Consider the following 18,012-nt stretch of genomic DNA (forward strand, 5'->3'; position numbering starts at 1 on the left):
AATATGGGTAAAAGTCCAATAACAAAATAAGTGGTGAAACATTATCAATTAGAGATTCTCTTGGTGTATTCTTTGGGATATTAATAGTTACTACCACGATAACAAAATTATTCAGTGATCGAATTACCTGGGAATGGTGGACTAAAGCATCTTAAATTATTTTACATCAAAATTTCTCATGGACTTTGATATAGTTATACATGTTATAGCTTTTGAAACTCCAAGACAGCAATATAGAATTATATTTAGTAAAATGATTTCACCATGGAATATTTGAACATTCATTTCTTTTTGGTTTTTGCACAATTTAATCTCTTAAGAAACAGAATATAAACTGAAGTGATTGGATAAAGAAGCTGTGGCATATATATACAATGGAATATTAGTCATAAGAAGAGATGAAATACTGCCATTTGTGACAATATGGATAGACATCGAGATAATCACGCTAAGTGAAATAAGCCAGACAGAAAAGTTGAAAATCTCTTGATATCACTTATATGTGGGATATAAACCTAAAAGCAACAAATAGTACAAACAAAAAGAGATTCATGGATATGGACAATAGACCAGAAGGTCGGGGTGGGGAGGTAGATGGGGTAAATAGGATTGAATATATGGTGACAGAAATCTAACTATGGGAGGTGAGTACGCAATGTAAATTATATATATATACATGCCTTACTGTTAAAATGTAAGCTGAAATTTATCAGATTTTGTTAACAAATGTCACCATAAAATTTAATAAAAAAGAGAAACAGAATATATATAATATTATCTGCCAAACTTTAAAAGAACTACATATTATAGAAAAATTTAAACTTATAAAATAGTAGATAAAATTATTTCTTTGTTTCTATCCAGCTTCAAAAATTATTTCATGGTAAACTCCCTAAATTTTTCCTTAAGTTACTTTTGTAGAAAATATCAGAATTTTATTTCATCTATAAATATTTCAGAATAAATTTTTTAAAAATAAAATGTTTTATAACATAACCATAATATCACTATCAAATTAAATAATTAATTTAGTATTATTAAATATCTAGTTAATTTACAAATTTCTAATTAATTAATTAGCCATATCAATTCTAAAACGTATCAAATAAACATTGTATATATAAGAATGTTTCAAAATCTCTTATATGCTATGTGAGCGTTAATATCATTAGCATAAAAAATAACAAGCATTTACTAGATATATTAGCAATCTATTAGTGGCAGACAATAAGACAAACATAAATCTTACCTTTACCCTCACAGAAAATTAAAATACTAAATGTTTAGTAATGCAATGAGCATTCAAAAGTTAAAAATGATTGTAAGAGCTAGAATACCCAGCAGCTAAATACTAGCTAGTGCATCTAGACTACTTTCTTGCAAAAAGTTGAATTTATTTTGAATATGTTACAAAAATTATTCTCCCTTATTCCTATGTCCAAAGTATATTGCTTTTAACTCCAAAATATAAGAAACCTGTTCATTTTTATCTTGTCCATACTGCTACCATTTTTTGCCTCAAACATAAATATTATTCTTTAATATCTTCTGATACTGATTACATTGAAATCAAGTATTTTTTAAAAGGTGAATTTTATCATGCCACATCCCTGCATAATCTGTTATCATTTAAAGAATTTAAAATAATAAGGAAAAACATTATTCTTCCCTTTGCTCTTCATTACTTTATGTAGAACCAGATTTTTGTATGGTATCATTTCCCTTCTGTATGAGAACTTGAAATTACTTGAAGTAAAAGTTTGCTGGTGACAAATTCCTTCAACTTTTGTATGTCTGAAAAAGTGTACACTTTATCTTAGTTCATTAGTATTTCAGTCCATTTTGGTCTGTTGAATGTTTTATTTTGGTAGGTTCTATTCCTATTTCTTCAAATTCACTTATCTTTACTTCTGCAATATCTAACCTCTTAATCACATTCAGTGGATTTTTCATTTTAGACATTTAGTTTAGACATTTAGACATATTTAGATGTTTGATCTGGTTTCTTTTTTAATGTCTTTCTTCCTCTAGTTAGCAAGATCAAATTTTCCTCTAGCATCTTGAGCATATAAATATAACTATTTTAGTATCATTTTCTAATAACTCTTATTCAATTCCTGTGTCCCTTTTGGTTGATTTTTTCCTTATCATGGACTGTATTTTCCTTCATTTTTTTATTCACAAATAAATTTTATTTGTTTTCTCTCTCGATTTAGTATCTTTTCATCTTGCTTTTTTTCTGCAACTAAACTAGAAATTTATAGTTTTTCTCCTAGAAAATGTAATTATGTTTTTTCTTATAAATGACCCTCTCTATCACAATGTTTTAGACATGAAACTTATAGTATTGTATGCCAACTGTAACAGAAATATTTAAAAAATATTTTAAAAAATTTAAAAATCAAAAGTTGAAAACTTTAAAAAACAATAGATAAATAAATGATAAATACTCTCTGATTTTCTTGTCAGACTACTTTAATTCCTCTATCTTTATATGCCTGGAAATTTTTTATTAGATGCCAGACATTGTGAATTTTACTTTGTTGTAGACTGGAGAAATATATATATGTGTGTGTGTGCGTGTGTGTGTAATATTACATACACACATATAAACACACATATATAGTATTCTTATGAATATATATAATATTCCTATGAATATTCTTGAGTTTTATTTTGAAAAGCAGTTAAGTTACTTGAAAATTGTTTGATCGTTTCAGTTTTTTTCTTTTTTTTTTCTTTTATTTTGGTTCATTTGTTTTTTTCACCACTAAGCTTTGTTACACAAGCCCCAGGCTATATTTTGTCCAGGAATAATTTATTCCCCATTATTCAGGCAATACCCTTCTGGGTACTCTAATTCCCCATTAATTATGACTTTCTCTAACGTGAATTGGTAGGAAAAGAACTATTCCTGGTCCTATGTGAGCACTTGGAAGCTTCTGCTTCTTTTGTGTGATTTTTTTCCTGACCACTTGTGGTTTCCTGACAGGTATCCCCACTGCAGAAGACTTGAAGGGAACTGTCTGCAGGTCACCTAGGTTCTCTTTCTATGCAGTTCTCACCTCTTCCCTCCTCTGTTCTGTCTCCAGACACCCAGCTCCTTCTCAAATCCATGGGAATCAATGCTCTGTCTGAGTTTCTCTTCCTATGTTAGTTGACCAGAAACTCTCTCCAGGAATTAAAATAGGACAATCATAGGGCCCACCTTATTTACTTCATGTACCCCAGCAATCACTAATCATTGTTTTTTTTTTTTTTTGCTTTATTGATATCCAAGTTACCAAGTTATTTAAAATGTGTTTTATATATTTTCTTGTTTTTTAGGTATTTCAGGCAGGACATTAAATTGAGTGCTTGTTACTGCATATTTACTGAAAGAAGTATACACATAGTTCTACTTGTGCCTCAAAGATAACTGAAGGCAAATTCATACTTATAAATTTTCAAAAAGACTTCTTTTTTCCCTTCCAGTGTTTAGACTAAAGTAGGCAAGCTTACTTGTTGTCTCCATGGCTATTGAATCAATTATTTTTCTTCCATTAGTTTCCAGAAGTTAGAGCCATTTTAGGGTATTAGTTTTATAGTAAAGTCTCAGTTTCAACTGTCAGCTCTGTCTATGTCTAAATCAGGGGCTGGTAAACTTATTCTGTAAGAGACCAGACAGTACATTTTTTTAGGCTTTGTGTGAGGGTCACACATGGTCTAAATTACATATTCTTCTTTTTTCTCCCTCCTTCAAACAAACAAGCAGACAGAAAACTTCTAAAACTATAAAACCTATTATAGGTCATTTGTTGTAAAGAAACGGGAGGCTCACCATAGTTTTCCTGTGGACTGGAGTTTGTTGACCCCTGGCTCAGTCTTATCGCCTAAGTTTACATGAATTAAGAACCTAAGTCTAAAAAATACTGAGACCTTTTCCCATATTTATGAATACTGGTATATCCAACTTTTACTAGTCTCATTAATCCTTTTTAACCCACAGCTTTTCTCCTAAGTTTTAACAGATGTCTTGAGTTTTCAATTGAGAACCCTCAGATTTTCTTCAGAAAACCTGTTGCTTACAAAACCACAGAAGTCCTTTTTCTCTTAGATCTACTAATGTATGGTCATTGGGTAAAAAATGGACTCTATAAAGAAAAATAAGAAAAAACTCTACTAGGTTTTTTTTTTAAATTTATTGGTTACTTTTTTGGTTTTATTCTCTGTCGTTTTTCTCTTACTAGATGTGACTTCACTGGATGACAGTCATAGGTTTAACTTGTTCTTCAGACATAGTTTGTTTAGTCTAAAAAAATTCTGGTTTTTTTTTGGGAGGTCCACATTTATAAATCAGAATGTTTTACACAAAATTTTGATTTCCAACTTTTTTAAAGCATATATGGCAATGCTTCATCTACATTTTGGGGGGTAAAATTAACTGGAACCGAAATAAATTACTATATGTAAACAGCACATGCGTTCCAATTCATACCACACCAATCCTACTACGTGTGTGCATGCCTCTTCCCTCATTTTCCTTACACACCCAGATTCTCTAGACACATTTGTTGGTTAAAATAGCTCATACACTCATTCTGGGCTTTCTCAACCAAACTCACAGGTGCAAGAACCTGAATTAATGAAAACTGATGCCATAAAATCTATAACTTTGTTCTCCTTTCTGTGCTCCAGATTCACGTATTTTTCAATTTATGTGACATTTCCAGTAAGATATGGCAACTGAATATCTACAATCGAACTCCCAATTTCTAATCTTCTTGCTCTTCTGTCATTCCTATTTTATTTAAAGTCATCGCACCTTCTATATATTTGCTATGGCTATCATTTTGAAGTCTCATTAATGTTCTTTCTATTATTCCTTATATCCAATTAAATATCAATCTTTATTCATTATGCCTCTTGAAATTCTTTCATTTGTTCCTTTTGTTATAATATTAGCACCTGACAAATATTATGAATTAAATATTTCTTATATTTTGAAATACATTACCCAATGTGTTATTTATTTCTTAAACTCAATGCTTGCTTCATTGCTTTACAATTATTTCAGGTTTCTCGGAGACAAAAATTTACTACTTAATGTTCTAGATCTGTTAATATTTAGCACATCTCCTACAGTGAACTTATGCTGGAGTCAGAACAAAAACATCATAGAGTTCCTTGTAAGCCACATGTCTTTCCACCTCTGTGCTTAATTGAAATGTATTATCAATGTGTATAATGCTGTCCCTTACCTTCCTCATTTGGCAGGTAATTTCTTAATTAGTTTTCTCTTCTTTTGTAAAATTTTTTCTGTAACCAGCCCTCGTCATCCTGTGCAAGGTGTCTTTCCTTTCTATCCTTTTACTATGCTGTGCATTCTTCTATTACTGTGCCCACAGAGCTGAATTGTCTTTTTGTTTCATAACTGCCTCTCCTGCTATGCACTGAACTTAAGAATAGAGACTCTGCCTTCTCTTCCTCTACCTCAGAGCGACTGTGTCTTATCTTTCTCTGATTTAGAATAACTGTATCATGCAAATGCTTAACAAAGTATGTTAATTAATTATTGAATGTAAAATGTGATGGAAGAAATAATCTTTGCCTATGTTTATGTTATATAACTTTGCAATATGTACATGATGTACTAAATAAACCTTCAAAAACCTATTTTTCACATTTTATAACTTTATAATATCAGCACTGCAAAGGATAGGAGGTAGAAAAAATATTAAACAAACAAACCAATAACACAATGACACAGCACCCATTAGTTATAAGGGATGGCAGATATACATAACCAATATGGTCAAAGTGGTATCTGCTGCTTGAATAACAGCACTGACCACCACAGTAGAGAACTCTTATTCTACATCTGATTTGAGTGTTTGTTGGTTTATTTATGAAAGTGTCATCAGAGAAAGATGAAAAGAACAGACGGAGGCAACTCAATATGTCATGCTAATATCAGAGAAACTCGAACTTTGATAAAAAATCAGTGTTGATGTTGCTAACTGTATAAATTAAAATTCCTCCTTTTACCTTTATAATTTTGAAAATATGTATATTGTTTTCTAAGTATCATATATAATGAATTCAATTTCTTAGACAAATAAAATCCTTTATAATTAAAAACTAAGTACTACTCGGTACATACGAAATAATTTTGAAAGAAGGAAGAATTTTACTGAGAGGTAAACCTCTTTTATATTTTCAATCAACATGGTTCATAGAATTTGCTTTTAGTAACTAGAAAGTCTAAATGTTAGTTTTGGTACAATATGTTTGTGATTTTTAGATCAATATTCTCTTTAATTCATTTTAATGAGCCAGAGTTGCTGAAAACACACTTAAAATGCCAAAAGTATTAATTTTTATTCTTCTGGAAAGAACAAAAAATAAGATTTATTGTGGATAATCTAATAGGAAAAATTTTCAGCATCTTCCTGTCAGTCTGGCACATTTTTTGTAAATCTATCTCTGTGCTCCCTGATTTTGGTGTTTTGTCTTCTGTAGTGGTTGATTATCTAAATGCCAATTTCTATGAGATGAGTATGCTTTAGATAAGCCTGTCTTTTCCAGGAGTTCAAAAACTCTAAGGATGAGAAAAGACTTGCCTTGCACATTTGGACAAGCAAGAAACAAAGTGGCAAGCTTTGTGAAACTCCCAAATTGGCGAGTGTATTACAGTAAAACTAAAACATAACATATTTATACATTTCTTCATTCAAGAAAAATACTTACTTTTGATGACTATATATCACATTCTGCTAGCAGCTAGCTTGATAGGATACTGATATTTTAGTTATTCTGGACCTTTTTTTTTTAGGCCAGGCAACCCTTGGTTGACCTCACAGATTGCAAGGAATTTGTCAGCTTCGAATCCCTTATTTTTTATTTTTTACACCTACAGCACCTAGTCTTTCTAGGTGATCTCCCATCCAAGTCCTAATCAGGCCTGACCCTGCTTAGCTTCCGAGATCAGACGGAATCATATTCTGGACCTTAATGGTCTTCCCTCCTTTGTCTTTTTACCTTCCCCTTCCTTTTTATTTCCCCTTCCACAAGCTCCCCTTAACATCTAGCTTCTTCTCCACTATCTCCCATTTTTTGAAGTACTATTGACCCTTGTACAACATAAGTTTGAACTGTGTGGGTCCACTTACATATGGAATTTTTCATCTTGTAAATAGATGATGTCATCTAATGGTATTGATAAACATAATACAGTATGTAAATGTATTTTCTCTTATAATTTTCTTAATAACATTTTATTTTCTTTAGCTTACTTTATGGTAAAACTACACTATGTAATACATTCAATGTACAAAATGTGTGTTAATCAACTGTTTATGTTATTAGTAAAGTTTCTGGTCAATAATAGGCTATTAGTAGCTAAGTTTTGGGGAAGTCAAAAGTTATATTAGGATTTTAGACTGTGTGAGGGCTCAGTATCCCTAACCACTGCACTGTTCACAGGTTGACTATACTATTAATATGGCAGATGATGTCTCCCAGAATATCTTTGGAGATAATAGATAAAAGACATAGTTAAAATCTCTACATAATATTTTAAAAATAATGTGGAGTAGAAAGAAAATGGATTAAGTAGGAATATTGATTTAAGGAAGAAGTGAGGTAAGTGGAGTTTAAGAAATCTCTTGTGAATAGGCTAGTGACATTTTAGCAAAGTAATTTCTAATTTTATTTCTAATTTGCTTTTGGTTTTGTAATATGATGCTTCTCTACTATGTAAATTGTTTGTAAAACTATTTCTTACCTGGCCTTCTGCAGGTAGTCTTTCCGAAAGTTTTAAAAGTATAGTATTGTCCAGATCAGTGTTTTTCAATACTCATTATTGTCTTGCTAAAGAGAAAAATAAATATAATTTAAATTTTACAAAAGAACTTAAATATTAAGAAAAAGGTTTTGTCAGGTAGAATTGAGCATTAGAGGCTCATCAACCACTTTATTACATAAACATTTTTAGGCCCCAAAGGCAAATTTTCATCTAGTTGGAAGAGCTGTCACCCACGTTAAAAATAAAAGGTCTTTATGTTAGCAGCTAAAGTGCAAAACAAATATTGCACATGAGACAAAGAGATGACCCATAAATGAACTATATTTAGAAAAAGCAAGCATTCAAATAGTAAGCAATTAAATGTATTATGCCAATATTTTGGCTCCTATAAACAAAACAAATATTATTATACTTTGATTATTGTTTCATCTCTGAATCAATTTGATTTCTTAATCAAATACTTATTGAATACTTTTTTATGTTTCAAGTATAGTTCTAGATGTTGAGGAGACAATGGTTAGTAGGATAGAAAGAGTCTCCAGTAAGAAGATGGACTCCAGAAAAAGAAGATATCTAAGGAAGCAATTGATTTAAAGGGTGTTAAGTGCTTTGATAACAAATCGTTGGGTTAATACTTAACTAATTTTGAGTGGGAAAGAGAGAGTTGCAAAATCTATAAAGAAATGTTGTTAATGCTAAAAAGAGAAAGATTGGAAAGTTCAGAAACAGTAGTTAGGAGAAGTAAAAGCTGCTTTGCATGTGGAGGCAGACGTAAAATGAGGTCTCAAATGGGAGTTATTTTAGAAAGCGTCAATGCTGGTATGAAAGAGGTAGTTCAGAATGTCCAGAGTAATTGATTGTATAGAAGAGAAAAGATACAGGAAAGAGAAGGGAGTCACACTGTGTGTGTGTGTGTGTGTGTGTGTGTGTGCGCGCGCACAAGTATGTTTGTGTGTATGTATACATATAATTTATAGAAAATAAGTTTATGATCTTAAGACAACCTCCAGAATTTGTTTAGCAAAATTACTGTTTTTCTATTTTCTGTTCATTAGTTTTGCTGTTATAAGTACTTATTTCTTATCATTTTTCCAAGTTCTCTTTGATATTATTTTATGTATTAAGTTCTTAATTCATTTATCTTCTCTTTAAAAATTAATGCAAGTAAATAACTTGCATTATTTGCAAGTAAATAATCTGTTTTCAAAAATTTTCATTTTTTTATATTGAAGTATTACAAAAAATAAAAGGAGAGAATTTATTATATTTATATTTTATAGGATCTTGATAAATGAATTTTGCAGCCACAGCAATAGCAGTGAAAAAAAAAAAAAAAAATTGTCTATGAGTTTTTAAATTTAGATATGAAGGGCTGTAAAAAGTTTGAATATAATCTTCTCTCTAGGATTGGATTCTCTAACATTAAAAACCTTTTTGCTATCAACTTAAAACCAATTATATATAAACATAAATCAGACAACCAGTTTCTTTCTTAATTTTAGAATATAGAATGAATATATTAAATAATTTAAGTAAGCACCTGTATCATTAATCACAAGACCCAAAGAGTGAGAACAATCCAAATGTCCATTTGTTGTTAAAGGATAAACAAAATGTGATATATCTGTACAATGGAATATTTTTTAAGCCAATAAAAAGGAATAAAATAATTTTATATGTTATGCCATGCATGAACTTTGAAAACAGTGTATTTAATGAAGAAGATCAGGCACAAAGTTGTATAATTCCATTTATATAGAGTGTCCACAATAGATAGTTCTACAGGGACAAAAAAAGGTAGACTGATGGATGCTGGGAGATCAAGAAAGAGGGGAAGGGAAGTGACTGCTTATAGGTAAGGGTTTCTTTTGGGGATGAAGGGGAAGTTCTGGAATCAGTGATGATGTTTGCTGAACTTTGTAAACACTAAAAACTCCTGAATTTTACATTATAAAATGGTGGTTTTAAGATATGTGAATTATACCTCAATTTTCAAAAATTAAAAAACAAAGAAAACACCTGTTTTTAATAAACATGCATTTGCTTATTTTGATCCTTTAAAAAATCTTTTAAAGAGTATGATGGTGCATAGATTTTTAGGCATTATTCCCTGAAGACAAGTGATAGTGAAGGAAATAAAAATTAAAAACACAGAATGGCATTCTACCATATGTATGTGTGTATATATACACACATACATACACACACACATACATATATATATATATATATATATATATATATATATATATATATATATATATATATATTTAGAATAAAATGTAAGAAATCACAATCATGTGTTCAATAACTTTGGGAATCCATGATCTGGATATTTTTACATCTATATTTCACTTAATAACTTTACTTGAAGGTGTGCTTTGGCTTTCTGTTTTGTTTTTTCTCTAGCTGCTCCTTGTTCCCACATTTTAAAATTGTGTATTCTGCAAAGATGTGATGTCCTATTATGTTGTCAGTTGAAAAAGAAGCTTTGTGCAAATGAAAGTTCATGAGATTTGTCTTTAGGGATTCATTCCTGTAATTTATATAAAATATAGACTTTTAGTAAAATGACATTTAGAAATACTCATGCATGCATCTCTTTCAACTAATAAGTCAAGTTTTACTGATATAACATATTCCAATTACATTAAAGCCATAAAAATAAGTGTGATCTCAGAAATGACTATTACAATAAAATATTCTGCAATAAAACAATACATAGCAAAAATATAAAAGCATAAAAAGTATTGTGCTCTTGATGCCTAATTTACTGACATTTCAGGTCAGCAAAATTTTGAAGATCCATTCCTTTTTAAAGTTTTCTTTTTAACAAATACTACTTAGAATACACTTGACCAAATGATATACTATTCCCAGCATGGTCACAGATTGAGTCAAATAGAGGGGAAGATATACTTTAAAATGTATAAATGCTTTGCAACACAGTTTAATGGAAACCTGTATGCACATTACTATAGTACCCATTCCCATGCCTTTCTCAGATAATTAATGTTGTGAAATATTCTTTTTTTATGCATTTTTTTCTCATATAATCTGGAAATATAAAAGAGGATAATAGAGCTGAAATGCATGGACTGTGATCCATTTGCACCCTACATCAGGGAACATCCCTGGCAAAAAAAAAAAAGAAAGAAAGAAAGAAAGAAAAGAAGTAAATGAGCCAAACTATTGGTTACAAGCATTTTGTAATTTTTTTCAATTATTTTGGTTTGGTCATTCTCTAAGCTTATCAAAGAAATAGAACATAATGGCTCTCCAATATACAGTTTCCCTAAAGTCAATTCCAATGTATGACAGATAGCTTCAGTATAATTTTTAATTTTTCAAAAGTTTTATTTACAAAACATATCAATTAAAATACAGAGAAACCTGGAAGGGAGGTTAGAGCAGAAGAGAGAAATCAAAGTGTGTCAGATAATAAGATAATTTGATAATTTGATATTGTTATTATATGTGTTTTATAGATACTTTTAAAATGATATAAGAATATCAGGTAAAGGACATTTATGGATTTGTCTTATACTATAAAAGTATCTGTAATGAGTAATGTGTAAATATATTTGTTAGTTGGACTCACAGTGCCAGTAGGAGCAACAAGGGGACCCATGAAAGTATCTGTAAGTAGAAAAAATAACGGGTAACGTCAGGTTCTTTCCATACTTGAATTCATTTTATCCTCACACAAACCAATAACATAGACTACTATTTTCCCCTTTTAAACCCAAAGAGATTGTATTAAAATGCAGTTAAATAACTTGCCTAAATTCACACAGACAAGAAGTGCAAGGTGGCTGCATACACACTTCTAAAACTACTTGGTACTTAAATTTGATAATCTGAGACTAGTAGGTTAGGATAAGATTAAAAATATATTAAACATTTGGGTGGAGTATCTAGTAAAAATATAACTAAGAAAATATATTAAATGTTTGGAAACAGTTATCAACTTGGAGAAAAAAATAGATGCAAGTACAAATTAAACATATGTTGCTGATGACTTCTAACTTTTATTGTATTAAATTATGATATTTCTTAATTATGCAATTCATTTAAATGAATGTGTAACTTTCAAACATTCATTGATATCCTCATTATCTGTTATGCAATGGGCTTGCTACAATAAAGTATTAGGTTATCTAAAATTATGTATTTATACACTCAAAAGAAGTTAAGTTTCTTCACTTATAAATTAATAATTTATTTACATAGAATATTAGAAGTAGATATATAATATTAGATTTATTTTGCATTATGATAATTAAATCTTAATATTTGACTAAGTAAGCCAATATATTCCACTGAAATGGAAAATAATGTTAATACTTTAGTGGCATCTATTTTACTAGAAGAATATATATTTATATTTATAAATATATATATTTCACATACCATAAAATCCATTTTTTTTAAGTTTACAGTTAGGTAGTTTTTAGCATATTCACATAGTCATGTAAGCTGCGCCACAATATAATTTCAGGATGGTTCATCATCCCTAAAATAAGCCTCATGCACATTAACAGTCTCTTCATCTGCCTCTCCTAGGCAACAATTAATCTACTTTCTGTCCTTATAAATAAGCCTCTATTGTACATTGTATCTAAATAATAGCCATATATTTAAAATATATACTTACTAAAAATTAAATATTTTTAAAAGAATAATTATGCAGTTTGTGTCTTTTTTGACTGACTAATTTAGCATGGTGTTTTCAGGGCTCATTCTTTTTGTAGCATGTACTAGTTAGTACCATCATAGCTTTCCATTGCTAAATAATATAAATAATATTTGTAGTTTGGATATAATTCATCTTATTTTTCTATTATGAGTTAATGGACATTGTTTGTTTGTTTGTTTTTTACAACGTTTGGCTATTATAAATATTGGTGCTATGAACATTTGTATGCAAGTTTTTGTGTGGACATATGGTTTTGTTAACTTTGGGTATATACATAGAAATTGCATTGATGGGCTGTATGGTAACTTGATGTTCTTTATAAATTCTGGATACAAGTTCCTTATCATGTTGTAGCCGCCAGCCTCCGATAGACACACGGACCACCAGAAACCAGTGAGTTATAGGAAGCACACTCTTTATTCAGCCAGCTGGGTCTGCCAGAGCTACACAGATCCCAAATTAAGCAGCCCCGAAATGTAGAGGTACAGGGTTTTTAAGCCCTAAATCCCATTCCTCATTCTGTCTTAAACACAAAGGTCTATTTTTCTTCTATTTACTAACTGTGAACCCACAGGTCGGTTGTGCAAGTGGGGGTACAGAAGCAGAAAGCTTATTGTTAGAATGTTATATTCCCATGGGTGATGACCTATGTTCCCATGGGTGATGACCTATGTTCCCATGGGTGATAACCAAGCAGTAATTAGCTAGCATAATCATATATGTCATTTGCAAATATTTTGTTCTATTCTGTGAGATATCTTTTGTGTTTCTTAAAGATGTTTGAAGCACAAAGGTTTTTAATTTTGAAGATTGTTATTTCTTTTGTCAATTGCACTTTTGTTGTCCTAAGAAACCAAAGTAATAGAGACTTACTTTTATGATGTCTTCTAAGGATTTTGTAGACTTATTTCTTACATTTATGTCTGTTATCCACTGTAAACTTGCTTGGGCATCGTCACTCCTTTCTTCTTATTTTTCCTGTTGGGAATGAAAATGTCTATTCTATGCCTGTCCTACCACTGTATTTTGGAAGCAAGCAACTTGTTTTCTCAGATTCGTAGCTGGAGAGTAATTTGCCTTAGAATGAATTATAATTTGAGTCTCACCCACAACTGACTTAGATAATATTTAGATAAGACGTTGAACTTTAGACTTCTGAGTTGATGCCAGAACAAGTTAAGACTTTTGGGGCAGTTGAGATGGAATAAATGTACTTGCATGCAAGAAAGAACATGAATTTTGGGGGGGTGAGAGGTGGAATGCTACAGACTGAATGTTTGTGTCCCCCATAAAATTCATATGTTGAAACCTAATTCTTAATGTGATGGCATTTGGAAGTGGGGTCTTTGGGAGGTGAAGCACTTATCAATGGGATTTAGAGCCCTTATCACAGAGGCCTCAGAGATACTCCTCCCCCTAGTGCCATGTGAGGTAGAGAGAGATGGCCATCTATGAAGCAGGAAACTCCCTCACCAGACACTAAATCTGTTGATTCCTTGATCTTGGACTTCCCAGACTCTAGAACTGTGAGAAATAAATTTCTGTTGTTTATAAGCCACAGAGTCTATATGGTATTTTTATTCTTGCAGTCGAAGCAGACTAAGACGGTTACCTTGACATTACTATTGATGTAAGAATGTCTCAACTTGTAGAGAATTTTTATGAGTTTACTCAAGCCAAACTGATGACATGCCAGGAAGCAAGATCTCAAATACTCTGGAGAATGACGGTTTTACAGTTCTTTTTATACATTTGGCATTATGAAGGGAAGTAAGAAAAATTACATGAAAGTGAGAGAAAGCAAGGGGGTGGGGGGAATCTCTATGACTGATTTACAGTATAGTTCACAAGACTATATGCTCCCTTGAGGGTGGTTATGCCTTTCAGGGAGCTGAAAAAGCAGATTGCTCTGGCATTTCAAAATTGTATTAACGTAGTTAGGAATTTATGATCAGATCACCCGCTGTGGTTACTTTGGTCACTGAGCTAGTCAGATTTATTATAGAGCCCCATTTCGTTCACATTGCAATTAGCATATATACTTAAATCAATCTAGTTCTTTTTTATACTAGTCTAGTTTCAATGGTATACAGAAGCCTTTGTTCATAAAAAACCTTTTTTTCTCTCCTGCTCCTTTGTCCTATTATTACTATACAAGTTACATCTTTATGGATTGACACAATTGTATAATTATTGCTTTAAGAAGCTGCATTTTATATTAAATAGAAGACCAAATTAACCAACAAAAATATGTTTATACTGTCCATTATATTTACCTCTGTAATTACCTTTACTAGTACTTCTACTCTTTATTTCTTCACTTGAATTCTAGTTACTGTGGATGCTGCAACCTTGTCAGCAGATTGCTATCATTTTTTACAGTGCTTGGAAATAGAGGGTTTTGTTGTTGTTGTTGTTTGTTTGTTTGTTTTAATTGAACTGATCATTGAGTCAAATCAATAGCCACAATACCTTGAGAATGGAGATTTCCAGGATGTTGCTGATTTGGACTAAATATAGACTATAATCTGGGGATAGAACTTTTAATGAAGCTCTGAATGAGATAAATCTTCTCATATGGCTGTGAGTCTGCTGATTTTCACAGCTACTGTGATATAGAGTTAAAGAGGGAGGGTCTGGGGAGTAGTCACAAGTTGAAATACTGAAGACATAGCAATCTTATAGAAGTTTAGTAGTTTCTTTTGGATGGACACCTTTCAGTTAACTCGGTGTATTTTGGTTAATTTCCAAAGTTTTGAAATGGTTGATTTTAGCTGTTTTTGCCAGTATTTGTGTGTGTGTGTGTATTGTGTGTGTGTGTGTGTGTGTGTGTGTGTGTGTGTGTGTGAGAGAGAGAGAGTAGTTAACCAAGAGTATTACTTGGCCATTCTGAAAGTTAATTTTTATGTATAGATATTTGCACTTTTTATTAAAGAAAATATCAATGCTGTTTCTTTATTTTATAAAACATCAATTCATTAATTCACTAGAGATTGCAAAATGATATTATTATAATCACCCAATTCTTTCCTCAGTTATAAACTGAGATACATAATAGATATAGATATAGAGATAAAGAGATTATATATACATTTCTGGTATTTGCCATTTAACAAAATAATAAGGTATTTCCCTAGCACTAATCAAATGTGACAGAGGAGGTTTTTGTTTGTTTGTTTGTGTTTGTTTTTGTTTTCGAGTATATTATAGATTCTTGAATTAGACATCGTACTGTGTTTTAACCAAACATCCTTATGCTTAAATTATTTCACCATCAGCAAGTGGTGGGACACCATTATGTTGGCTCATGAAATAGTTTGACATAATCTCGGTGTTTTTAATAGTTTTAATATGTTTCTTTGTGATATTTGTTTTGGTATATGCCATTTCACCAAGGTTTTCTTTGCTCTTTTTGTTTTGTTTTGTTTTTAATGGTATTTAGAGACTACAATATACAAATAAGATTACTCATTGCTATCAGACTAGATATTGTGTAAAGGAAAAAGCGAACCTCTGTAAATTTAAGAAAGAGTTTTATTTGGGCCTTACTGAGGACGGTAGCCTGGGGACATAAATTCAAGAAGCCTTGAAGGAATGTTTCAACTTCAAAAAGTGGCACTTTTAATTGCAAAAAGAGGGTGGAACGAAGAAGTTCAGAGTGGATTATTTCAGGCCTTCCCTTAGAGAAAGGGATTTTACCAGACAGATTACTTCACTTGTATGGGTCAGAAAATTCCAGACTGATGACTAGGCATTAAATCTTGTTTTGGAATTGTGGGCTTTAGCACACAAGTGACACCTTTTAGCACAAGTGGCACCATTTTGGGCCTGTGGTTTTTCTCTTTAATAATTATTTCTAAGCATTTTAGAGCATAAAAACATAAAAGACATTTAAAATGAATTTTTGCATTTATGTGTGTATGTGTGTGTGCTGCCAAAGAAAAGTTATAGAAGCTAAATAGGCAAGAGACTTTACTCAGAACTATTGAAATAAGGGAGAGAGGTTGAATACAACTGCCCTGTAATAAAAGTGCTGGGGTAAGCTAGTGAAAAAGAACTAGAGGCATTGTGGAAATTGATCAATGTCACTAGGACATTTGTATTTGTTAATTGGTGCTTATCGAAGTTATGTTCCCATGTTCAAATAGAAACTGGGAAATAGGGGCTCTTTCTTGATGATTACATTTCAAATAGATGGTTCCCCGGTCCTTGAGAAAGGCATTCCTGGGTTGTAAAATGAATAAGAGGCTGAGAAATTTACATCCCATATTGGTGGAGAAATAATTTACAACTAAAAGTTCTATAAAGTAAATACTCTAAGAAAAAAAGGTCTGAGCAAAAAAGAAAACTGTCTTAAGCACAGTCAAGCTGAGGGGAACATTAAAGCTATCTTGATCAATATACAAACATACATGCACATCCATATATATGTGCATACATAATATATGTGTATGTGATATAATATAAAAGACAAAATACCTCACGAATACATTCTAACATTTTTCAGTGCAAATTCAAGGCTATCAAACCTTTATTTGGTCTCATTGATCTTATAACTGTTATTTCCTTTTTCCTTCAGTAAAAATCCTAGCTCACAATAACACCACCACAACTATCCACTTGTTTTTCTCAAAGCGCACATACAACTGTCTCAGAAGAATAATCACAGAACTATTATTAATGTTGTAAATTCTAAAAACATAAGCTATGTTGCAGTTCTTTTTTGATCTTAATTCATATCACACTAGGATGTAGAGTTAAATTACTGTATTTCAAAGTTCTTTGAAAGAGTTTTTCTCTGTAGTATATAACCTGAATTTAAAGTTAAGTTGGTTTGTTTTAGTTTACTTTTTATTTTTGAAGATGACCTTCTTAATGTAAAATATTTTTTTAGTTCTAAAATCAAAACAATAAAAATAGTATATTCAGAAAAGTCTAGTTTCTATCTCTGCTCCTCTCCACATTATTTTCTCTTTCTGTAGAAAACGTTTCCCCATGTTATGATTTATTGTTTTATTTTTCCTATTTTTATTAGAGTAAATATACATAAATATATATATGTGTGTATATGTGTGTGTATACACATGCACATTTCACATTTGTAGCTCCCTCTCTGCTACAGACTGAATATTTGTTTCTCCTTAAAATTCGCATGTTAAAACATAGGACTTGAGAGTTGAGCCCTCATGAATGAGATTAGAGCTTTTATAAGAACCCCACAGAACCTGAAACTAATAGAAATGAATATTAAATGTCGACCCCAGTTTAAAAATTAAAATTAAAAAAAACCTCCAGAGAGATCCCTTCCCTTATACCATACCAGATTATAGTGAAAATATAGCTCTCAGTGAGAAATCAGACACCACATCCGCAGGCACCATAATCTTGGACTTCTCAGTCCATAGAACTGTGAGAAATAAATCTTTGTTGTTAATAAGCCACTCAGTGTATACTATTATTGTTATAGCAGCCTTAATAGATAAAGACACTCCCTTCTTTTTATATTATGTTAGCTATGCACACTTTT

Source organism: Pteropus medius, unplaced genomic scaffold (assembly GCF_902729225.1).
Source record: "Pteropus medius unplaced genomic scaffold, Ma_sr-lr_union100, whole genome shotgun sequence".
Classification (NCBI taxonomy): domain Eukaryota; kingdom Metazoa; phylum Chordata; class Mammalia; order Chiroptera; family Pteropodidae; genus Pteropus; species Pteropus medius.